The sequence below is a fragment of the Mytilus trossulus genome, chromosome 1, assembly GCF_036588685.1.
Source record: "Mytilus trossulus isolate FHL-02 chromosome 1, PNRI_Mtr1.1.1.hap1, whole genome shotgun sequence".
NCBI lineage: Eukaryota > Metazoa > Mollusca > Bivalvia > Mytilida > Mytilidae > Mytilus > Mytilus trossulus.
Genome location: NC_086373.1, coordinates 28978717 through 29006697, shown reverse-complemented (window position 1 = coordinate 29006697; position 27981 = coordinate 28978717). Strand labels below are relative to the sequence as shown.

Genomic DNA, 27981 nt, shown 5'->3' with positions numbered 1-27981 from the left:
CTTCTATTTATTACAAAAAGCTGTTTATCCCAACGGGAACTTTAAAGATTGAATATTTCTCATTTAGATCAGAGACATAAATTGTACTATATGTCTCTGTTTAAATGAAATAATTATATGACACCTTCGTGTATTGGTTGTGGTTTGATGTTTGTTGTTTCAACTTAAACATTCAAATGTAGATATAACTAAAGTTAAAACTTCTCAACAAAGAATGATTTTGGTATTTTTACTTAATAATTATATGAAGATATCAAAATGATATCAATGTCGAAGTCACATCTTTTCATGTTTAATACGAGTTGACATTGAAAGCACATTTTTTTCATATAGACAGAAATCGGATTGGTCCGATTTAACGGTTGTTACATAATAAAATAAAAAACATAGTTGTTTTTTGTGAGCCAAGGCTCCTGTTGAAGACCGTACTTTGACATATAATGGTTTACTTTTATAAATTTTGACTTGAATCGAGAGCTCTGTCATTGGCACTCATTCCATATCTTCTTAAATCTAGCTTTCTTTTTAACAGGTTTTAAGGAGTTGCTACTTGTAAAGACAAATGATAGTCTGATTATCTCTATTTTCCTATGTCGTTGTTTTTGTTTATATCTAAAACATTATGCGCGCTGTAAGTTTCAACAGACAATTTCCCACATCACTCTACTGTGTTTAGAAAGGGAATTATTAGTCTGTAAGATAAAAGGAAAATTTCTTATGTTAGCGATAGAGTAAACTAAACAAACATGTACTCATGACAACTTTGTCGTTTAATACTGATATATCAATTTCCATTGGTAATCACATTTCTGTTTTAACCATACTAAATGTTATTCAATGTTTTACAATTTTAATAAATGTTCACAGGTGGGAAATTGTCATCCATGGAGGTATTGATGGTTACAGTAGAATGGTAACATTCTTAAAAGCAAGCAATTACAACAAATCAATAATATTTTTAAATGAATTTATCAAAGCAATCACAAAATACGGCATTCAATCAAGGGTACGAAAAGACAAGGGCATTGAAAACAATGATGTTTGCATATTAATGGACCATTTAAAATGATCTAAGAGGCAACGGCAGGGGCAGTGCAATAGGGGACAAAAGCTCCCACAATCAGAGAGTTGATCGTTTGCGGGTCGACGTCACGTTATAGGAGAATGTTAGTTTTAAATGAGTACTACGACTTATAACTGAAGACGTACACATGCTTTGCTTTCTCTTTGTTTTTATTCCACGATTAAATGAAAGCCAAGTTATGTTTAACTATCAGTACAATAATCACCCAACATCAATTGAAAGTTACAAAACACCAAGTCAGCTATTCATAACAGGTGTTCTGATGCAGTTCAATTCAGGAAATAAACCAATAAAAGAAGTTGTCGAAAATGCTGGAAATCACGACGAATTTCAGATATCTTAACTTCCAGAAGACTGTAGTGTTACTTTGTTACAAACATTTTTATTGGCCGACAAAACATTTTGCAAAAATAATAAACTCAAGAGATTGTAATTCAGTGGTTGTCGTTTGTTTATGTGTTACATATTTGTTTTTCATTATTTTTTTTACATAAATAAGGCCGTTAGTTTTTTCTCGTTTTAATTGTTTTACATTGTCTTATCGGGGCCTTTTATAGCTGACTATGCGGTATGGGCTTTGCTCATTGTTGAAAGCCGTACGGTGACCTATAGTTGTTAATGCTTGTGTAATTTTGGTCTTTTGTGGATAGTTGTCTCATTGGCAATCATACCACATCTTCTTTTTTATATTACGGTATGGAATGAAAAACTTACGGTATGGAATTGAAAACCAGCGCGTTGGTTTTTCAAACCGTATAAATTACGAATCAACGCGTTTAAAGTTATGACCAACGTGTTAATAGTGAAAAATAACGGGTTGGAAGTAAAACCAACGCGTTGATAGTAAAACCGAACGCGTTGAAAGTAAAAAAAACCAACTCGTTTAAAGTGAAAACCAACGCGTTGAAAGTAAAAACTTACGCGTTGAAAATTTCATACGGTATTTTTACACTTCCAATGACACGAACGGCCACTCATAGACATTTGCCTAACCTATCCTGGGTAGTTCCGAATTAGAATAAACAGCAATTACACATTAAAAAGTAACATTCTAATGAAATATTTTAAAAGATACATTCAAATCATTCATTTTGTAAATGTAAACAAATACAGTTTTCCCAATATCCTTTATTCTACAATAGACATACTCGCATACGACAGTGAAAATTAACAAACTTGACTCGTACTTTATATACACTGCTATTGTGTTATGTTTCTTTTTTCTATTTCTACTTTTATAAAGCAAAAAGAATAATAAAAATGAAGCAATTTTATCAACCATAAGAAATCAACAACATGCTTATCTAATTTTGGATTAAAATCAGGTTGTACTTTTTTCAAAAAATCTCTCATGTATATCATCATCATTGTTACTGCATTGGTTTTAATTTTATAAACGGAGCCTTGATGAATATAAATACATGTTGGTTTTTTTTTGGTTTCACACGTTAAACCATTGCACAAAAAAAAGCTTGACAATCATTTTAATTTGACTACAAAGGAAATCAGGAGAAGCAGGTAAACTTTTGTATTTCTTTTTTTATATAATAGAAAACTTTCATTATATTTTTGTTTTCCTTTAAATTTTTCCATTTTTCTATTGATATTTTGCGATGATAACATAACTTACAAGTCTTGATAGGCTAAATTTAACCATATAAGTTTCTCTTATGTACTTTCTTGTGGCAATATCTATAATATCTTTTAAAAACGTCCATTAAACTCATCAGAGATAACAGACCATTGTGTATGCAGGAAGCGCATTTCGGTTATAAAGTGTATGCAGGAAGCGCATTTCGGTTATAAAGTGTAATCAGGGACGTTTGAAAAGGCAAAATAATAGTTCAAACAAAGTATGAAATTGCAGATCATTAAAGTCTTAATTGCTTGAGAATATTTGATATTCGCTAAATATTAATTATTCTGTAAGACATTAAGTCTTTTGTTGATATGTCCTGGAGTTGACTGGCTATATTGTGGAAGACTTTGGAACTGTAAACTTTTACCTATTCGAAAGGAACTAGATGGGGATAGACATCTTAAAGATAATCACTTTAAACGAAGTTGCGAATCGGAAAGATAATTCACGAAGAACCAATGAGATGCTATAAAAATTCAGTAAATAAAAAGCTAAGAACTAAAACAAAGAATTCGGATAACGAAATGGCGATAGATATTGACATAAATAGGTTTAGTTGAATTTAAATTTGTAAACACTTGCTATCCTTGTTGCAGTTTAATTTCTTATAAGAAGTAATTTTGGTAATTGCCATACCACTGGTTATTGCATGCGTCACAAGCGCCGTACGTTCATCAGGAATGCACAAAACATAACCCATATATTTAATGTATGCCCATACATTTTTGCAGTAATTACTTATTACTTATGGAAATTGATATATCAGTAAGTTTTTATACGACCGCAAATTTTGAAAAAAATTTCGTCGTATATTGCTATCACGTTGGCGTCGTCGTCTGCGTCGTCGTCGTCGTCGTCGTCGTCGTCCGAATACTTTTAGTTTTCGCACTCTAACTTTAGTAAAAGTGAATATAAATCTATAAAATTTTATCACAAGGTTTATGACCACAAAAGAAAGGTTGGGATTGATTTTGGGAGTTTTGGTTTCAACAGTGTAGGAATTAGGGGCCAAAAATGGGCCCAAATAAGCATTATTCTTGGTTTTCGCACAATCACTTTAGTTTAAGTAAATAGAAAATAATGAAATTTAAACACAATGTTTATGACCACAAAAGGAAGGTTGGTATTGATTTTGGGAGTTTAGGTCCCAACAGTTTAGGAATAAGGGGCCCAAAAGGTCCAAAATTAAACTTTGATTTCATCAAAATTGAATAATTGGGGTTTTTTGATATGCCGAATCTAACTGTGTATGTAGATTTTTAACTTTTGGTCCCGTTTTCAAATTGGTCTACATTAAGGTCCAAAGGGTCCTAAATTAAACTTCGTTTGATTTTGACAAAAAATTAATCGGTTGGGTTCTTTGATATGCTGAATCTAAAAATGTACTTAGATTCTTGATTATCGGCCCAGTTTTCAAGTTGGTCCAAATCAGGGTCCAAAATTAAACTTTGTTTGATTTCATCAAAAATTGAATAAATGGTGTTCTTTGATATGCCAAATCTAACTGTGTATGTAGATTCCTCATTTTTGGTCTTGTTTTCAAATTGGTCTACATTAAAGTCCAAAGGGTCCAAAATTAAACTTAGTTTGATTTTAACAAAAATTGAAATCTTGGGGTTCTTTGATATGCTGAATCCAAACATGTACTTAGATTTTTGATTATGGGCCCAGTTTTCAAGTTGGTCCAAATCAGGATCTAAAATTATTATATTAAGTTTTGTGCAATAGCAAGTCTTTTCAATTGCACAGTATTGCGCAATGGCAAGAAATATCTTATTGCAAAATATTGTGAAATAGCAATTTTGTTTTTAATTAGAGTTATCTTTCTTTGTCCAGAATAGTAAGCAAGAAATATCTGATTGTAAGAATTTTTTTATTTGGAGTTATCTTTCTTTGTCCAGAATCAACTTAAATCTTTGTTATATATACAATATACAATGTATATTCACTTTTTACTACCAACTGATAAATTAAAATAATCTTTACCATTCAGTGATAACAAGCAGTTTTTTTACATCTTAATATTTTATGATGTATTTAAATGAGTAGTAATTGTTGCAAACTCCATTAGAAATTTTAATTGAGATTAGTTTTGGAATAAGGGAAAGGGGGATGTGATTAAAAAAAATGGGTTCAATTTTCTCATTTGAAATTTCATAAATAAAAAGAAAATTTCTTCAAACATTTTTTTGAGAGGAATAATATTCAACAGCATAGTGAATTGCTCTAAGAGAAAACAAAAATTTTAATTTCATTAGAACACATTCATTCTGTGTCAGAAACCTATGCTGTGTCAACTATTTAATCACAATCCAAATTTAGAGCTGAATCCAGCTTGAATGTTATGTCCATACTTGCCCCAACCGTTCAGGGTTCAACCTCTGCGGTCGTATAAAGCTACGCCCTGCGGAGCATCTGGTTTGGCTTGTCTACATATTCAATATATTCATGTTTAATGTCCTTTACAGTATTATATACTGTTTTTCTGTGGATTACTTAGAGTTCTTATATATCTCTGCATTTGTCTTTCAATAGGTCCTGGACACCGTTATGCCCCTTTAATTTCTACGAATAGAGTCCGTAACACGGACAGTATTTAACTCTTCCTACACCTTTCAAATTTATTTTCTGATATTTTATGCATATAATAGTAATATTGATATAACATTACATGTACACACATGTTAGTATAGTGTTTAGATGTAGGTAAATAAGTGATCTTGTCCAGTTTGAAAAGGTCTAAAATTAGTATGTCTAGATCTATACACTAAATGGTAGACATATTTTTAAGATAAAACTGGTGCGATTTTTGAAAGTTGCCTTTTCTGTCTTAGAATAATTCACTACGATGTAACTGTTTTCTCGGACCTATATGTTTTATATGTCATTAAATATAGTTTTTGATAATCGTCGACAGTTTTTATAATTCTAAATTGAGAATGATAATAGGCAATGTGCTTAAAAGACAACAATTCGATCAAAGAGTTAATCAAAATATATTCCGTTATTGTAATTCTTATTCAAATCTATGACTTTCGGTCTAATTGATTTTTTTCAACCCTTTTAAAAGTTTGCATGATTTTACGAAATGGCAAGAAAATAACATTCACCAATCCTTCAAGGATATTTTTTTGCCAAAAAATCTCTCATTCCTAATATAAGTTCAACCTTGATGCAGCCAAATTATTAAAAATAAATGACATGGACATCTTCAATTACAAATTAACTGTGTCATTACACGAAAAACTGAAAGCCTTAATTATGTAGTTAGTTGAACAAAGCCTAAGTATGGTATACAATATTTAGGACAAACAGAGAGACATTTTTTTAAACGAACACAAGTACATCTATAGCGCTTCAGAAAACCTACGAAATTCGACATAACCACAGTATTTAAAAAAATATTCAAACCTCTGGGTACGATCCAAAAACATCAAGGGCAATCGCATAAACAATTGAGGTTATTCCCACAAATACTCGAACTCTCTTGGAGTAATTGACTTCAGACAGCTGATCCCCTGGTTCTACGTAACAATTTACTTTGTCAATGGAACATATCTAAAACTCCTTCTATCGACGTCATGAATATTGTTGATAAAAGACAACGTAATAATAGGTCACATGGCAAACTCATTAATCAAAATGAACGAATTACACAACGTTAAATGTATACGCTTGATAATCTCCTATTTATATTTACACACAATGGTAGGCATCACATATTATGTAAGCTAAGTCAAATACCAATTGGTAAACTACGTGATATTTTCGATGAGTGTGACACTATCTCTTTCTTCAGCCTTCTCTATGAGTATTCGTGTATAATTACAGCTTTTTGCCACCATAGGCTGTTCCTGCGTATTGATAAACCATAAACATGTTAAGATTGTAAACTGCACTTTCTAAAAAATAAATATATTAACAGAGGTATTGATTTTATCAATTTATCGAGTATATTTAATGACTACTATACAAAACTTTATACCCCCCATTTTGATAATACAGAACCAATTTTTATTTCGCCCACATACAAAAAAACAGCAGAATGTTTTTTTAATTATACGTTAGTAACATCCGACGTCACAGTAGAAAATCGTACGCCTTAAACTTGACACTGTGAATTGTTTAGATTACAAACCCTATAGCCATATTAGTGTGGGGGGACCTCAAAGTAAAAAAGAACCAACATGTCGTCCTCCATCAAAAAAAGAATGGAAATAGTGTCGTCAGTTCACATAAGACACTCTTTCCTATTTTATAAAATTGGTGTAAAGAGAGAAACTCTGATAAAACAAAAACGCTTCATTCTCATTTAAATGAATGCATGCATTTGTAGATATTCTAATATCGTATTAAGAGTAATTAAGAAATGAATAAAAGAGTACATAATAGGCCTATTTCCAGAATAAGTAATATACTTTAAGCATTTTTAAAACTGTTTATGTATGTACTGGCCGACAAAGTAGCCAACAATGTTGTTGTGGTGGTATGCCGTAAATACTACATGGGCTTCTAAAGAGTACAATTTGAAATTAATCTACATTGAATAGATATAAGAAGATGTGGTGTGAGTGCCAATGAGACAATTCTCCATACAAGTAACAATTTAAAAAGTAAACCATTATAGGTTAAAGTACGGCCTTCAACACGGAGCTTTGGCTCACACCGAACAACAAGCTATAAAGGTCAAGTCTGTTTGCTTAACAGAGAGTCATGTAGTTAACAAACATACCACAACTACGACACATCTTAATGCCTCTTTGAACATTTGAAGGTCCCTACTATGTATTTACAAGATATGAGGCAGACTATGTTAATGTTTGTGTCTTTTTGGTCATTTGTGAATTGTCTCATTGGCAATCATACCACGTCTTCTTTTTTATATTAACTGTATCTGTTGTATCATTATCTCGAGTTCGATGGAATAGATGTGTAGTCACCAATTGTTGAATTATTTAGTGAGAGAACATCATCGATATAGCGGAAATAAAAGTTAAAGGATAATGCTTGTTCCTTATTTTCCTTCATAAGAAGAGGATTCCAATTGGTTCCAATTGGTATGCCGACAGTCTGTTGAATTAAAAACAAGTTCTCCAAATGTTACAAATATGTTTCTACAACAAATGTTTTGTAGTGCTTTTAACTAGTACTTGTAATAAAATATAGGAAAATAGTGACATTAATTATTTTTGAAGCGTAAAACATTAGTGACACTCGAATCCAAAAAGTGTTTAAAAAGCCTAATGAAGAACGAAGTTGGAGAGCATTGAGGACCAAAATTCCTAAAATATAACTTCAGACTTATGCATCGACTACAGTAAACAATATTGAATTAAATCAAACTACCTGCAGTCAGCTGTCTAAATTATTATTAGAGTAACGACAGTCAGTAATTCTCCATGTTAGTATATTAAGGCATCATAAATAATAGATGATAAGACAAAGAAAGAGAATTAATGAAAACGGAATACTGAGTTGGTTGATGATACCTTCTTATACTTAAATATCACCTACAGTGACATATAACTACTTGTTTAACCTGATCTATTTAAATATAATCTAAGGAGTAAAGACACATTATTCATGAGGCGCCTTCACTATATTGTTGACCCTACGCACGAAATGTTTAAAAAGCCTAATGAAGAACGAAGTTGGAGAGCATTGAGGACCAAAATTCCTAAAATATAACTTCAGACTTATGCATCGACTACAGTAAACAATATTGAATTAAATCAAACTACCTGCAGTCAGCTGTCTAAATTATTATTAGAGTAAGTTTTCTTTTCAAAACAACATGTTTGATATCATGCATGTAATTATGTTTACTAATTATCTGTATCAACTGAATCATAACGACAGTCAGTAATTCTCCATGTTAGTATATTAAGGCATCATAAATAATAGATGATAAGACAAAGAAAGAGAATTAATGAAAACGGAATACTGAGTTGGTTGATGATACCTTCTTATACTTAAATATCACCTACAGTGACATATAACTACTTGTTTAACCTGATCTATTTAAATATAATCTAAGGAGTAAAGACACATTATTCATGAGGCGCCTTCACTATCACTAGTAGCACGATTTCAGTCTGAAACGGTCATTTTGGTCTGATCACATCTTGATTGACTGGATTTACCGCTAGAGCAAATCGTCGAGACATTTTAGACCGTTAAGACTGCGTTACGATCGATAGCCGCATCAGGTAAATCAGTTCGTTAAGGCATGTCCAGACGGAAAAGACTGAATCGTCTAGCGGGCTGTTAAGACCCGTTAAGACAGTGTTAGACCAAAACAGACCATGGATACAAAATTACGTTCAAAATTTTCAGACCCTGTTTAGATCCGTTCAGTATATCGGTTTGATACCACGAGTTGCGCCCCTTCTACTCGATAATGCATTTTAGATTAATATACATGTATTTTAATATAAGTATAATTTGAAGTATATTTTGGTTAATTAAACGTCTATATAATTGTTTATTTTTTAATAAATGTTAGTTTATATGAATATATATATTGATAATTAAATGCAAGGACGTATGTTTATTGTATACACACCAAAATGTATGCCATCAATTTAACCTTAAAATGTGTTTCGTATTTGAAGATTAAAAAGTAACGGAAAATCCTAAACGTTACCTTAAAAAGTTAAGGAAATGTGGTATGATTGCCAATGAGACAATCCACAGAAATGCAACGGAGGCAAATTAACACATGCATATTTTTGTTTTATGTATTACAGTTGCTTTAATTCGTTATCTGTTGATATATGTCATAGTTTAGCGTGGAAGCTGTTGCTTTTTTATGTTTTTTTCGTGCGAGTTACTCTATTAAACTTGGGAAAAAATATTCTCGACATCCGGAAATTCAAAAAAAATACTTCCCGGATCCCGAAAGCTGATCATGATACTGCATTCAGTCTCTGTCGGGACCGTGTTAAAGTATCACCGTATAAAAATGTTCATTCAAACAATGTTGTATCCTTATAAAATTTATTTTCTAATTCATATAATATGTTTATAGTTCTTAGTATATATGTATGGCGTTAATTTAAAAAAAAATCTGTGTTAGTTGAAATGGTCGAGTTCAATGGCACGTGCTAGTAATCAACCGGGTCAACAGGTAACAAAATCAATGATCCATAACGTAAGAAAGAACATGCCTATTATATTTTACAATTACTCTCATCATCATTCTTAATAAAAAGGTGCCGTAGGGCTAAACGTTAATAAAGAACTAATGAATTCGTGTATACACGTATTTAAGTAGTGATGTCTGACCGTCAGTTTTTTAATATACATGTCTTTGTTTTTCTTATATTGAACAAAATAACGAATTTGAATCTATTATACGTTAAAGGTTCTTACAATGTCATATGTCTAAACACTAAAAGACCATGCAAAATATTTGAGCGCCGTAGGGAAAATCATTAAAAAACATGTACTGTTCGGAAGTTTGTTTACTATTCAAAAGAAACTTTCCGCTTCTCTACTTGTATAGTTTAGAGATTATTCCTTTAAATTATGTCAGTTACTTAGTATATAAAGTAGTGTGTATCATTGTATTCTATTTATTTGGCTAATTATATAATTATAATATACATTTTGTATTTCACAACTATATATACTATAAGTTGTAGTGTGATTGATTCGGTTGGTTGTTTAAAGTCCAGTGGCAAATACTTCATGCATATTCAGCACCAGCTGTAAGTTTATGACATATATGGAACTCACTGGTGTAGTTTTCACGTGTTAACATGGATAAAAGAATAATTATTTTTTAAGATATCGAAACATCAGGGAGGAAAGGCGCATGGATTCCCCGCACTTATCAGTTCTTTTCTCTGTTTTGTGTTAAAAAAAATAATGGTTTCTTTTCGATTTTTTTTATATATGTTTTTATAATTTACGATAACTGTGGTGTATACCTGCTGTCAGACGAAAGAAACATATGTGCCCTCTAAAAAAAATTATGGATTTTTTGCTTTCGCATTGACGTTTAACACACAACTTTAATTACTTACTGTGATATGTATGTAGAAATTCTGGAGTACTGGAAAATGAAGGATGCAAATCCAACTGACCAAGCTTTGAATTAAAATGGTCATTAAATAACCACACAAATAAAAGAACAAGTGTAAGTGTTGGAATGACATATACAATATATCACCATGCAGGTGCATTGTCAGAGAATTATAAATTTTGATTTTACTTTGGTAACTAGACACAATTGAAGAGAGGCAGCCCAATCTTTTCTTCTTTGTGTTACGAGTACACATAAACTGATCTTAGTTATTTCGTGAAGCATTTCCTTTAAATGATAAAATCGCGCGTGATTATCTAACAAATACTCACAGTGCAGTGTACTGCAATCAGGCGCGGATCCAGCCATTTTAAAAAAGAGGGTCCCAACCCAGAGTAAAAGGGGAGGATCCAAGTATATGCTCTATTCAAATGCATTGATCGGCCAAAAAAAGGGGGTCCAACCCCCGGAACCCCCCTGGATCCACCGAGACAAATTATATCAAATTATAGAGCAGTCTGACGGCTCCAACTCAAAATTTGAACCATTCTACGTTGGGGGTTGGGGTTGGGGTTACCATTTAGTTCGAAAGCTCAAAGTATACAAGCTGTTTCACCCTTTTTATTGTGATGATTGGGAATTTTCATTGAAGGGAAACTTCGCAAAAAAATCAAAAATTGATATTATGTTCATTCTGTATAAAAATGCTCAAATGCATGAATATAAGTTTAATTCTGCTAGATAAGAGATCACCATCGATTTTGAATTTAGAGTATCAATTCTCTCCGGTCGGCCATTTTGTTACCTTCTCCGCTTTGCACCCAAGATATGTATAAGGAACAAAACTACAGTAACCCGATGTAGTCGTAATTGCGTGTCGATATCTTGTCAATCGTACGGTTGTTTTATCCGACTAGTTAACTATACAAACTATGTTGATACGGAAAATTTCTTATCTTTTTTTTTTAATAACCATGATCTGTTATTTTTAACAATAATGATACTATTGGAATAAGTTAAATAGTAAAAATTTTAAATCATAAATAATTGTTCCGTGAAACTTGAATTGTTTTCGGAAATCTAATTAGTTCATAATTCTTTTATGTAATAAACTTTATTCAAATAAATTAGGATCTTCGTTCCACTGATCACCTGCATGGCTAAAGGTATTACTCCCAAAGGTATTGCAGGGGGGGGGGGGGGGGGGGTGACACGTCCAGGTATTCAGGCGATTTCCTGTCGAGCTTTATCGATTATTTTTACCTTTGTCTTTGGTCCTTATATTTTATTCTTTTTATTTTTTATTTTTTTTAATTTTTTTTTTTACTTTTTAACCCTATTGTAATTAACTTTTAAAAATATAAAATAAATCTTGATTTACCCACTACTGTAAATACTCCTCATTACCCATTGCGGGGTGTTCCTTAGATAGGAAGCTAATACAAAAGAAAGAAAGAAAGAAGCTTGTAAATTCATGCATCGTTTCACGTCTTAGGGTATTGGTGAGTGTAAACGGCCTGTAACTTATAACTTTCCATTTTGAACTATTAGGTGTATAACGGAAAAAAAGTCACAGGAAAAAAAGTCACAATATCCCTAGGAAATAAAGTCACAAGAAAAAAAGTCGCAGGAAAAAAAGTAACAATTTGTTTAAGTAAACTTATTTGTCAGAAATATGTTGGAATGCATGTGAAAAAGTCACTATGTACATGTATGCAATAAATAATTAAACTGTAGTTTTCGAATGCATTGAAAAAGTCATAATATTTTTGTATCGGATTAATTTTTTAAAACTATAAAGGAATTATATACGTGATATATATACTAATAAAAGTGTATCTGAATAAATCATTTTCTTTTTTTCAAAATTGACTTTTTTAACTAACAGGGAAAACTGATTGTGTCCTTTTATTTAATATTGAGCATAAGTTGTATTTCATTGATATGGCTTCCTACGAAGACAAGAAATAAAAGGTCTACAAAGGGGGGAGGTGCCACAAGAAGCCACACATCAATATCAACAGTCCCTAGATATATATGTATAAAATGCTAAGCTATTATTAATGGCAATGAGTTGTTTGTTTAACACTAAATTACAGAATACTTATCTTTATAAAAATCCAAAAAACATGTGGTCAAGTTATATACTGAACTTCTAACTTTTATTAAAATGAGGGGAAATTGTTGCTGTTAAACTCACATCTCTAAGAGATATAAAACAAAAATAATTACAACAAATCCTTGAAAACATGTATCAATCTAGTACACCAGCATGAACATGTTCCATTTAAATGATTTGCCATTTATATCTAAATTTCCAAAGCTAGTCGTATAAAATGAATTAACAAATGTCTATTTCCAAACAAATATCTATTGGGAATGTTTCGCTAATATATCCATATATATGTGCGGCCTTATGACCATTTCCATAAGAAAAAAAATACAAATTGGGAATGTTTCTCCTGTTAATACATGTATGTGCAGACCCTATGACTATTTCATGCAAAAAATATGTATTGTGACTTTTTTTCCTGTGACTTTTTTTCCTGTGACCTTTTTTCCTGTGACTTTTTTTCCGTGACTTTTTTTCCGTGACTTTTTTTCCTGTGACTTTTTTTCCTACATTCGTATAATATGCATCTCTATCTTGTGTGTCCGAAAGTGATATTATATATACTAGTCATTACTAAACTCATACGCTTGTTTATGAATAACATTTCTGATGTAAAGAAAATTATTTATAAAAATATAGATAATACCTAAAAATAAACAACAGATTTGATGAAATAAAAATCTATATACATATTTTTTGTCAATGGTGAAGGACAGATCAGACTATACCAGAAATTTTGATTAAAAAAAATGTACGCACTTGTCGACCATTCGTATATACGCCAGGATAAAAAGTTACGGAACTATAGCGCAAATTCAAATATATACATGTATACATTGTACATAAGAAAGAAACATACATTTTGTGTGAATTGGGGTAAAAGTTTTGTTACATGTAGTAGACTAGTCCATGTATGCCAACAGTATGTAATCATCAAATGTCGAAAGACTATTGTATACCAAAAGAAGAAGAAGAGATTTAAATACAGGTCGATATAAAACTTTCTTTGGCTCATTTATGGACATTTATATATCAATTAGATTGTTCTCGAATAAAGGAAGAAATTCGTCATCATCACAATTGTTCCGACATACATGTTATATGTACGCAACTGGACGTACACTAATAATCCCTAAGGGATGTGAATATTTTCCAGGCCGAAAACTATAGAGTATCAAACTTTCAAATCAATTTCGGGATTTATTTTCTTTCTTGATATTCAATGACAGCAATTTAAAGAACAAACTGCTTGTCCGCTTTATGGGTATTCTTGCCAGTTGAAACAGACTTATAACATTAAACAATAGGGAAAGATGACATTAAATTCGTTCTGTTTTTTTTATACATTGTTGGTCAAATAGCTAAAGTATTATATATAGTTGGGCCCGATATAGTTACGGTGTGAGACTATTCTGTTAAAGATATTCCCGATTATGTATAAATTTTGTTGATGGTTTTCACACTTGAAAAGCATATATGTTCGTAAATTTCGACGGGGGGATTTAGGGGGGCAGGGGGTTGCCCCCTTTTTGGGAAAACATTTGGTTACTTTTATAGAATCACTGGAGCGGGCCCCCTCTTAGGCAGTTATTGGGCCCTACTTATGAAAATTTCTAAATCCGCGAGTGGATACTCAGTACCATAGAGGTCAAACAATGCACATTTGGGTAATTGTACACGACATGCATGCTACAATTCATGTTTGATGATCTTAGACCCTTTGGACCTCTATGTGGGCTATTTCGGTAACTTGGCAAAAGATCCCTAAACTGGATACACGGTTAGATTCAGCATGTCAGAGAACCCCAAATATCCATAAGGACTTTTGTCTATAAATTTGAAAACCACAAACTTGAAAAAGGGATCAAAAATATGAAAATGCATGCATGGGATACATTTGTTATTGAAGGCATAACTGTAACAATATGATGAAGATAAATAAATATCTTATTCTGGGGTATCATTGGGGGGGGGTATGATACCTGATCCCGCTTACTGCTTTGTCAGATTCCCGTATCCCGCTTATACTATGCAGTTCAGATTTTTTGAAATTTTCCGTGTCCTGCTATACTTTATTTCTCGTTTTCACGACACAATCATTTAACTTTCACGTGTCACGCTTACAAAAACAATCGGCAATTCAGCGTCACGCTTATACCCCAACGCGACTCACTATTCTACTCTTTTCTGACTCATATTAAGCCCATTATAAAAATATCAAAAAAGTGTGTTTTTATCCCTTTTTGTCCCGTTTCGTTTCGGTTTGAGCCATAGATAGATAAGATGTCGTATGTGACAATGAGACAACTCTCCATCCGAGTCACAATTTATAATAGTATATAATAAAAATAAGTCAAAATACGGTCTTCAACATGGAGTCTTGGCTGACACCGAACAGCAAGTTATAAAGGGCCCCAGTGTAAAACCTTTTAAACGGGAAAACCAACGATTCAATCTATATCAAGATGTACGTAATTAGTGGTGAAGTGTCATGGAAATGGATAAAAAAAAATACAAGGATATGGAAATGGATAAAAAACAAGGATAAAGATCCCTAAACGATTTATAAGAAATTAAATGGAATACATTTGAAATAAATGAAATTTCTATTGAATTTATTTAGAGTGTTTTAAAACCAAACTTTCCTCCATATGTTAAATTTTATCAAATCCGTCTCTTACTTTATCTATTGTTTGAGCAAGTCGGCTTAATTAAGGCTTTACAGCTAGTTTCCTAATGCATGTAAAGCAAAACTTTGGTTTACTTGCTTGCTTTGTTTGTATAATTGTTTATACAAATTTTGTTAATAAGATTGACATCTTTAAACAATATGTATCGGCATAGTTTAACCTGTATTTATATAATTATTATATTTGAATTAAATTTGGTGTTATCATAATGATTGTACAATAAAAAAAAAACCAAAGCAAGCACGCTAACTAAAGTCTTGCTTTACATCATTTCATCATTTAATTTATAAGTGCACTTGAATTGTTTAGGTTTTATGTGGTTTGCAATTGAAGGATGGAAGAGTTATCATTGATATGGTCATAATTATAAATTTATAGTTAACAAAATTTTGTATTTTTGAAACACTATAAGGCTTTTTATCTCAGGAATAGATAACCTTACGGAGGATGAAATTGGGAAAACTTTTAGGTATGTTGGTCCTCAATTCTATTCAACTTCGTACTTTATTTTGCCTTTTTTTATTTTTTGATTCGAGCGCACTAGTCTAATGAGCTTTTTTTTTAAGACGAAACGCAAGTCTTCCGTAAATATTAAATTGCAATCCTGGTTAACATAACCATAGTGTCATTAGAGAGAAAATTCTTCGATTAAAACACACTCGGGAATAGCAAGAAAGTTCACAAAAAGAGTATTGGGAACTTTACTGATTTTTTTTATCATATATATTTCTGATAGTTTTTCCGAACTATTAACATATTTTCAAACTTGAAAGGAGACCTCTTTCAGCGGAACGAGCCTGGAACATGTACATATGACAGTTTTAAGTAATAGCTATATAAATATAATAGAGAAGATGTGGTATGATTGCGAATGAGACAACTGTCCACAAGAGACCAAAATAACACAGACATTTACAACTATATGTCACCGTACGGCCGTCAACATTGAGCAAAGCCCATACCGCACAGTCAGCTATAAAATGCATGTCAAAGATACTAGTATTAGAATTATTAGAATTAAAGGTTAAAGTACTTACAAAATATGTCATCTTGTAGAATGTGATTTCACAAATATATTATTTTCAAATTCGCAGTCCAAGTCAACGTTAAATCGGTTACACACATTTTTCATGTTATAAATCCATTCCAACAATATCATTTTAAACACACACTAGCTTGCCTTTTCATTAATTTGAATAATGCAAATTCAGCTAAATTTTGTTTATTCCCATCAACAGAGATTTCTCACACTCATCCCAGACGTTAATAATACTCATGCACTTCAATTTTGATATTAAACAATTTATTGATACGGATGACTACGCTTTAAAAGTACGGTTACATCAGGGTGTAAAAAATGTGAATTTGTTATTAATTGAATTCAAAGATATATTAAACGGTAGCTTTGATAGTGAAATGAACTAATTTTTTGAAGACTCGCCTAAATGTTTGTTGCATAGATGTATTTGACCCCAACAATTTTATTTAGATCATGCTGTATTAAAATTATATTTATAGAATCATTTATTTGAAAATACCGCATACATCTGCTCACCGTTCGAATATAGAAACTTGTCGATTTAAAATATTGAGAGATATCAAAAATTTTGTAATATGTGTGATAAACAAGTATTTGGAGATGAATATCATTTTATTTTAGTATGTGAAAAGTATAATGAGTTTTCGAAAGAAATTTATCAAACCATATTGTTGAAGAAAACCGTCGAATCTTAGACTTTTTAGACGATCAATGCATTTGAATAGGGACATATAGTTCGTCCCTTTTTTTGATACTCGGTTGTGACCCCCTTTTAAAGTGGCTGGGTGCTCACCAGTATCTGTTCATTATGTAAAGCAACTTAACAATTAAAGGGAATTTTTTATTTTTGACTGCGAAGGCACAAAATTAAATTCATTTGAAAATGTGTTATATTTGATTATACTGGGCTGTACTGTTATATAAATGGGTATACTTATTTATATGATTATTTGACTAATATAAATATATTTCACTGATGTAATTGAATATTTGTAATAATTATTTTCTGTAAGTTGTATTGCTTACGAATAAAAGATTATATTATTAATAAAATAAATATTATGATTTTCCTTTTTTCATTGGATGACCATGCAGTGGTGTTGCAACGCCAAAGAACTGATAATAGAAAGCTATTCTAATTTGATACATAGGACAATGAATCTTAACAAAAGGTTCAATAAATTCAATTGTGAAAAAAAATCACAATACCGTGCATTAACTCAACAACCGTTCATCGACAAATATAACTTGATATTCATTGAAATGATAACAAGATAACAGTTATTATAAAAGCAGGGCAGCCTTAAATTCTAATATTTTTGTCAAAAAAGATTCAAAGTTTTACCGATGCAACGATATTTTTATATATTTTGAGTTGAAATGGCCTAGCGATAGTCTGATCACTTCGAATCATGCAGCAACACGTTAATCTGAGCATTCGTAAAGTTTTTAAACTAAAATAAGATCTATATTAGCTATCGAAACATATGTTATATGTAAGCTATCTTTTTTTTAGGAGTTTCATGAAAAATGGGGGGGGGGGGGTTGAAGGCTAACTTTAAATATATAAAAAAAAATCAAAAAAATCGAGATGTGGTACGATTGCCAAAGAGACAACTCTCTAAAAGCACGAAAAGAGATTAACTTTACTGAAACAGAAATTAACATCTATAGTCACGTACGGCCTTCAACAATTTGAAAAATTCATACGTTAAATTCCCTTTTATATTCAGTATAATTCCATAAAGTTATTATAGAAGTTATATTATGATAAAAAAAGGCTGTAAAAAATGATTGAGAGTTGACGAATATCATTATATCATGACATGTAAAGCGTTGGATGTAGCTATAGATAGACAGACATTTTATACTGGATAATTGCTGCAAATTTTATATCAAACGAATCGCTTTCACGTTCTATACTATTCTGTACTATATACATACTTAATCATGTTTTTTAATGTTCAATCTCTGAATTGAGACAGCACTATCGGTCATCTTATAAAAAAAAAATCTATTATACTCTTAAATAAGCAGCGTGTAATGAATAAATTCACCCATCCCGTCCCGTGTGCTAATAGGATGAATATGAAGGATCCTGAGTGCACATTGTATGTCCTGAGTGCACTAAGGAGGTCATTACCGGTGTTTAGACGTACCCCAAATAAAAAATTTGGATTTTTGTTCAAAATTAGCGCACATGCAATGCACCACCTCTTCGGAGTCCTCCAAAAAGGTAAAATTCCCCTGTATTAGTATTTCTGGTGTATGAAATTCATTGTGTATATTATCCGTTCCATCTACAATATACGCGGAAGTGATACGGCCGGGTATTGTAAAGCTGTTGAGGGACTTTAAATGTCAAATTCATATCCCTGGGCGAAGAAATTACCGGTTTGTGAAAACTTATATTAGTGTGTTACCTTGGTTCTGGTCTTTCACGCTGTCAGAATGAAAGGTTGAGCAACTTTTGTGGGTTATAAATGAAAAAAGAGAAGACCGTAAAAAAAATAAAAAAAATAAAAAATGAGCTTTACAAACGTGTCTCTAACGATAAAAACAATGTAGATTATTTAGATCATTCGAACTTGTGTAAATAATGGATATTAAGTTGTTAAGACTATTTCATATAATTGTTTTTATTTATTGTATTTACAAATTTTATACAAACTTATGACGATTGATCATTCAGACCGTGACCTTTTGTATAGACACCTGCTTCTCGTTGAAGACTAAACATGCGCTCTTGATTCATCTATGTTTTTTGTCGTTTGGTTGCTGTCAAATTGAAATATATCCCACATCTCCTGTAGTATGTGTTCCGTTTGATTACTTTAAAATCAGTTTATAAGTATTTTTATTGAAAGGGTTATTTGCATGAGTATAGACCAATTCAATACTAATATATACTTATATATATATATGATATTATGAACCTCATTAATTTCGATCCAAACAAGATAATTATAAAGAGATCGATATTTTAAACAGTCTTAATAAATTCCAACGATCACAAATCTAATCTAAATTCGATTTCAATTATTTCGTGATTCTAAAATACGTTTTTTTTGGCGAATTCCGTACACTTTCCTTTTAATTTCTAGCATTATTAAAATCGTAATTTTTGTATCCTTGCTATCCTTGCTAATTCTTTTCCTGTATATCACAGCTAGTGATGATAAGTCTAAATGTCCGTACAGTGTATAGTAAGATCTCTTTTCCACACATGGACATTTCATAAGTATAGAAAGTTCGCTATAGTGTTCCATCATGGTCTTAGTGCAGTTTCGAGACCTTAGTGCACCACGGCAGCCAAGGTTGTTTTTAGACGCACCTTAAAGTCCCTGTCACACCATTGCAACAACGTCCTTTTATGATATTTTTTTTTTTAATTGCTAGGACCATGATACTAATAGTAAAATATTTCACTTTTAAAATAGTAATTGTTATGAATGATAACAGTTTATACATGTATGTATGCTGTCTCAGTTTTTAGATAGTTATTTGGTATAATATGGTGTCACGTAAGTCATTTTTGGACTGGATATTGTTTGTTTCATAGTATATGTATATTCTGCACGAATATTTTTTATCGCTACCATTACATGTATAAAAAACTAAACTATGTGGACCTTATGAGATCGCATACAAGACAGCTGATTGGATAAGTGTGATGAATTGTTACGCCTACATAAAACTGATATCCAATCGAATGCCAGCAGACACCTGTCAGTAAAAACAAATTGCAAGCGTTGATGGTTAGAGATTTATTTGTGTATTCGATATATTTGAAAAATAAGTTAGATAGACACTATTCGTTTTCCCTTTTTTCAGCTGGATTTCAATAACTGTTTTTACACTTTTTTTTATGTAACAGAAAGGTATTTGAATAAAAGCGCACCACATGTAATGGAGATTTACAAGCATTTAATATAGCGACTTGTTTTCGGAACGTCATATTTTCAATAATTCACAGACTTTTGCAATAATATTTAACCTTTATTTTTTAACGAACGCCTCTAAATCTGGTATGTAAGAAAGTTATAAATGGTTTTTGGATTATAGACACAATAAAAAAAATATGGAAATCAAACGCACAAGTCTGACAAAAATTAACGGACAATGCTATGACAATAAACAGAAAACGACAAAAGACATAAATAGTACTGTTATAGTTTTTCCCTGTCTTAAGTTTACAATAACTTAAATGAAATTTATATAGAAAACATGAAAAGTTAAATGATAATGCATATTATTTACAATATTAAAGAAAAGTAACATCAACAATTTAAATTAAACATATTTAGATAAACATATTTAGATTACGTTTTCAAGTGTTAATCCCGACATCCGTAATTTTTAAGGGTATACAAATTATCTGTAACGTCAAGTTGACACATTTTCCCCCACGGCACCAGTCTGTAATTGCATAAATATTTATTTACAATCACTTGTAAACCATTAAATATAAAGTTTTTGATGTGTATATTCAATGAATAATTATTAAATATAATTTCGGGAATTTGTTGATTTTAAACTCAATTCACCACGGTTTGCGCAGCAGTATGACTTTGAACCACTTATGGTTTTTTTTAATATAGAAAATGTTAAATATTTAAATAGGAAGAGGTATGAATTAGAATTGATTATTTTCTTTATTTAATTAAAACATGGCAGACTTTCAGTTAACATAAACCGTCTTCTTTTAAATTTTAATTTTATTCTTAAAAGGGGAGCAACCCCTGATAAACACTGGGAAAGTTTTACCCGTTTTCTGTCCAAATTAATAAAATCTGAACACGACTAAACACGGTCTGACAACATCTTAACGTAATTTTGTATCCATGGTCTGTTTCGGTCTGACACTGTCGTAACGGATCTTAACAGCTCGCTAGGAGATTCAGTCTTGATAATCTTGACATGCCTTAACGGACTGATTTACCTGATGTGACTATCGATCGTAACGGAGTCTTAAACGGTCTAAAAAGTCTCGACGATTTCCTCTAGCGGTAAATCCAGTCAATCAAGATGTGATCAGACCAAAATGACCGTTTCAGACTGAAATCGTGCTACTAGTGTATATTGTTGACCCTACGCACGAAATGTTTAAAAAGCCTAATGAAGAACGAAGTTGGAGAGCATTGAGGACCAAAATTCCTAAAATATAACTTCAGACTTATGCATCGACTACAGTAAACCATATTGAATTAAATCAAACTACCTGCAGTCAGCTGTCTAAATTATTATTAGAGTAACGACAGTCAGTAATTCTCCATGTTAGTATATTAAGGCATCATAAATAATAGATGATAAGACAAAGAAAGAGAATTAATGAAAACGGAATACTGAGTTGGTTGATGATACCTTCTTATACTTAAATATCACCTACAGTGACATATAACTACTTGTTTAACCTGATCTATTTAAATATAATCTAAGGAGTAAAGACACATTATTCATGAGGCGCCTTCACTATATTGTTGACCCTACGCACGAAATGTTTAAAAAGCCTAATGAAGAACGAAGTTGGAGAGCATTGAGGACCAAAATTCCTAAAATATAACTTCAGACTTATGCATCGACTACAGTAAACAATATTGAATTAAATCAAACTACCTGCAGTCAGCTGTCTAAATTATTATTAGAGTAACGACAGTCAGTAATTCTCCATGTTAGTATATTAAGGCATCATAAATAATAGATGATAAGACAAAGAAAGAGAATTAATGAAAACGGAATACTGAGTTGGTTGATGATACCTTCTTATACTTAAATATCACCTACAGTGACATATAACTACTTGTTTAACCTGATCTATTTAAATATAATCTAAGGAGTAAAGACACATTATTCATGAGGCGCCTTCACTATATTGTTGACCCTACGCACGAAATGTTTAAAAAGCCTAATGAAGAACGAAGTTGGAGAGCATTGAGGACCAAAATTCCTAAAATATAACTTCAGACTTATGCATCGACTACAGTAAACAATATTGAATTAAATCAAACTACCTGCAGTCAGCTGTCTAAATTATTATTAGAGTAACGACAGTCAGTAATTCTCCATGTTAGTATATTAAGGCATCATAAATTATAGATGATAAGACAAAGAAAGAGAATTAATGAAAACGGAATACTGAGTTGGTTGATGATACCTTCTTATACTTAAATATCACCTACAGTGACATATAACTACTTGTTTAACCTGATCTATTTAAATATAATCTAAGGAGTAAAGACACATTATTCATGAGGCGCCTTCACTATATTGTTGACCCTACGCACGAAATGTTTAAAAAGCCTAATGAAGAACGAAGTTGGAGAGCATTGAGGACCAAAATTCCTAAAATATAACTTCAGACTTATGCATCGACTACAGTAAACAATATTGAATTAAATCAAACTACCTGCAGTCAGCTGTCTAAATTATTATTAGAGTAAGTTTTCTTTTCAAAACAACATGTTTGATATCATGTAATTATGTTTACTAATTATCTGTATCAACTGAATCATAACGACAGTCAGTAATTCTCCATGTTAGTATATTAAGGCATCATAAATAATAGATGATAAGACAAAGAAAGAGAATTAATGAAAACGGAATACTGAGTTGGTTGATGATACCTTCTTATACTTAAATATCACCTACAGTGACATATAACTACTTGTTTAACCTGATCTATTTAAATATAATCTAAGGAGTAAAGACACATTATTCATGAGGCGCCTTCACTATATTGTTGACCCTACGCACGAAATGTTCTAACGTTCACTGCATTATCTAATAAAGGAAAAGAGGGGCCGTAGTCCCTCAAAAATTGTGATGGATACCAACATCATTCTGTGTGAACCTCTATCATGTCCTACTGACCGTAAGTAATGAACGTCAGAGCGCAAATCTCAATGTTTTATCACTTATTTATGAGCCTCTAGTCTGGTGGAGGGTCGTTTAGATCTTGATCCTGGTCTGTATTTACCGGTCGCATTCTATTACGTGATAGGTTTTTTTTCGCATCTCGTGCACGTAAGGAGATTCTTGTCCTCTCGTTTCAGCGGAATTTACTCTGTTTAGATACACTTGTGTATGATTTCATTACGGTTCGTGCTCATTTCTATCATGCATCCATCCATCCATAATAGATGGAGTACATTTCAATCATATCAGTCAATAAAAATTTTAACAGTAGCATCTTACATTTTCTGCCTAAAATGAAAATATTTCGTGTCGCAACACTAAGAAGATAAGGTATAATTGCAAAAAGACAAACCTTGCTTTAAGTTGGAGGTATAACTAGCTTTAAGACCAGTTTTAACCCACCAGTTTGTACAAATAAATGTCCCAACTTAGTGATATTGCAGTTGTTTTACTTGTTCCGTAGATTGATTGTGTTATGAACTTCCGTAGTTTAAATTTATCTTAGAGTTCAGAAATTTTGTTATTTTTTCCCCACAACATTGTCCACGTGCATAAACATATATCAAACTCATCTTTTAACTGTATTGTACATTGTTATGAAAAATCGAAATACAAAAACTGTACATTAACACATCATAGATACCAGGACTAAATTTTGTATATACACCAGACGCACGTTTCGTCTACCCAAGACTCATCAGTGACGTTCGAATCCAAAAAAGGTTAAAAGGGCCAAATAAAGTTTGAAGTTGGAGAGCATTGAGGACCAACATTCCTAAAATTTTTGCCAAATACCGCTAAGGTAATCTATGCCTGAAGTAGAAAAGCCTTAGTATTTCAAAAATTCAAAACATACATGAATAAGTCAGTCTTCTGACCGTTTAATTTAGGTGCATGATACTTATAGCATCATCTGTTTATTTTGTATTGTACTTTGTCCTTTTGTAAACATGTATGATACAGATTAAACGACTGATCGACGGATAACACTTAATTTTTCTTTCCGAATAATGTTTTAATAAATATTATTCTTCAGTATTTAAAATTTGATATAAGTATTGGAGATGGTTATATTCTTACCAAAAATGTTACCAAACAGGATTACTTCTCTTTTCAAATTATACGTTATTCTTTGTTCAACGTTTCTTATTGATTGAATTTTTTGCAGTTGGTTTGATATGAGCGTAATCCTGATTATGAACGAAGCACAAACCACTCGAGAGAAACGATCAATCTTCAACTAACTGTTTTGTGCGTGAATGCAGTGAAGACTTGGATTTTAAGTCAAGTATATTTTACTTTCTGAAATCATTATAGGTAATAAATTATTAGAAATGTTTGGTAAATTTTATCTCAAAGACAGTCATTTTGGAAATATGATGTCACACTCAGAAATAAACCTATTGATACAAAAAAAAGTTTGATAACAAAAATACTGAACTTCGAGGACAATTATAATATATGGTGTTGATCAATTCCTAGTACTGCGTTTGTTTTGTGAACAATGAAAACAACGTTAAATAATTTCATGCGTTGGAAGCAGTTTTTTTCTAGATTTACTTTCGTCAGGAACTTTCAAAGCAGAATATTTAAAAAGCCTAGAATTATAGGAACCGAAACGGTTGAAGCGCTATATGACAAAAAATTCTTAAAAATAGCCGAATCCATCTAAGGTCAACTTGAGTTGAAACCTTAGTCTCTTTATAATTCCAAAATTTATAAATAGACAATTTAAGAAAGCTTAATTATAAATCATGACAGTACAGAAATATTGACTACTGAGCTGATGTTACCCTGGGGCTGACAGTCCACCAGCGACCTGGTGTTGTAAAAAAATGAAAACAACACGTTAAATAATAGCATGCGTCTGAAGCGCTTCTCTGGATTAACCATCATCAGGAACGCTCAAAACCGAATATATGAAAGCATAGAATGTATAAGAATCAAAGTAGTTGATTTTTTTTTTAAAGAACTCTTTCTTTTATTCAATTTATTTATCTTTAGTTTGAAGGTTTTAAACTTAAACGTTTTTATTGTTTTCTGTATAGCTTGTTCGGTTTTGCACAAGATCAATGGATTCTGTACCGTTTGACGAAGCTGCACAAAGTAAACTTAAAACTAAAAAAAAAAGTTATTTTAGGCAAGCCTTTAATTCTATCAGTAATATTTACAAAGTCATTGAAACGCTCTTATAGATGTTTTCAAAAACAAAACAGCACTTGTTTTTAATTATTACTTTCATTATCATAAATAAGTTATGTTATTCACCAAAGTATCCTTGACCGTATTGGTAAGGCGTAACACAATATTTGTTTTTAACTTTTTAATATTTTTTTGCTAAACAAATCTTTCGAAGACTGTTTTGTATTGAAATTCACAAGGCTTAATTTACCTTCCAAGATTGATCTTATGAATGAAACAATTAATGAAAAGTACTTATTCTATCACAAAATGGATCATGGCTAATATTAACCGTGGCCAACCGGTAAGTCGTTGAAATTTGGTCCTTTGACTTTGATTTGATACTTTATGTGTAATTGATAAATGCATAACCGTGATTACTGGAAATTCTACCCAAACATGAAAGTTAAACCAATTTATGACCACGATTAAAGAAAAAAAACCTAAAGGATAAAACTTTAAACAGATTTCGATGTATATGAATACTGATACATCAGACATCTATAAGATTATAAAATGTCATATCGAAACAGAAGCTGAAGCTTAGCTGATAACATGACAATGTCCTCTATCTAATGATATATATCTGCTGTAAATGTGTAACATAGAATAATTCGGCTACTTTCTGGAAAAAAAGTTGTGCACTTTTTGTCTAGATAGTTTTTGTATTCAATGACTTAGCTATATAGAATTTCCAGTATTTAACAATAAAAAATGTATTAAAATCATTAAAAAAAGTTTTATGGTGTTTAAATTAAAAAGAAATATAATTCTTGTTTTGACATTACAAATCATTTGGAAAGCAATGCTTGAACTTCCTATAGATATTGTGACAATAATTATTGACGTCACATGAATTTCTTAACATTATAATGAACTGATGCATGCTTTTTTTCAGGTGTTTTTTCCTTCGTATAAAATTTCTTTGAATCCATATAAAAATGAAATCGAAGTTTTGTTTATGTATTAGCAATACAAAGCAAGACAAAATTCAAATGCAGACCATTAGAATATTACGGGAAGGAATCATGAATAGTCATGATGCTTAATAACAGTTACACTTCAGAGATGCCCTTTTCAGTTATTGTCCTACAAGAGCTGTAAATTAACACCAAGGACTAGGCCAACCATTAATGACAACGAAATGACAAGACGCGACAAGATCGAGAGAGTATGACGACAGTAACGTCGACTGCTTTGCATGTTGTTGTAACGGTTTCTAATATACTGAACTTCCACAGAATCCACTGCAGAAAATAAAAAGAATGGGATATAGCTTGGTATCAACTCGAGTTATTTAATTCTAATATTCGGATAAACGATCCTTCGGCGAGTTAATTATTAATATTCAAATTAAATAACGATTCGAATAATTTTAAAAGTTGATTTTTTACACATCTTTATCAATTTAGTGTTTGTTCATGATGTTCAGGTACTTAGATTTAAAACTGATATTATCATAAATTTGCATGTGTCGATACAATTTCGAGTTGAAATTTATCATAGGATTTTTACAATTTGCCGTTGTACTTATCTTGAACAGCAATATAAAATTGAGAATGGAAATGGGGAATGTGTCAAAGAGACAACAAGCCGACCAAATAAAAAACAACAGCAGAAGGTCACCAACAGGTCTTCAATGTAGCGAGAAATTCCCGCACCCGGAGGCGTCCTAACTAAAGTAATGAACTAGAGCAGTTCTCGCTCGGACACACTCCATAATCTAGTATATTATAAGAGCATAAACCTGAAGCACTGGGAGGCACTCTACTGCCTCCACACGGCACTAAAGACAAACTCTGTAAAAAATAAAATTGAGAATGGAAATGGGGAATGTGTCAAAGAGACAACAACCCGACCAAATAAAAAACAACAGCAGAAGGTCACCAACAGGTCTTCATGACAAAAAATATGACTGTTTGAACCTAATACGTTACTACTGTTTTTGAATAATCAGTGATAATAATGGTCATTATAACGCTTGAAAAAATGTTACTACACATAGGTCCACTTGTAAAAGACTTAGATGTGACCGATATCAAATACCATGTTGTAATGTAACATGTTACCAGGTTAACATCCGAAGAAATATATATACAATAGATGTGATAAAATAATCGAGGGTTTCTGAATTTATGTATCATTACAAGCATACTCATTCTGGGTCATTAACATGCTACATGTAGGTGGAATATTTTTTTTTTAAAAGAACAAAAATTTGTTTGAGTTTTTTTGTTGTAGTTTATTAACCTTTAATAACGTTGAAATTAAAGGCAATAGTTAAATTCCAC

The 27981-nt window shown here is 31.6% G+C and overlaps 1 long non-coding RNA gene across 1 annotated transcript; it reads left to right on the top strand.

The window, feature by feature from the left end:
* Nucleotides 1–2490: 2490 nt before the first annotated feature.
* LOC134707383 (uncharacterized) lies at nt 2491–27018 on the top strand. Its single transcript, XR_010105704.1, has 3 exons — nt 2491–2602; nt 24678–24826; nt 26589–27018. It is a non-coding gene; the product is annotated as an uncharacterized LOC134707383 (long non-coding RNA).
* Nucleotides 27019–27981: the final 963 nt, after the last annotated feature.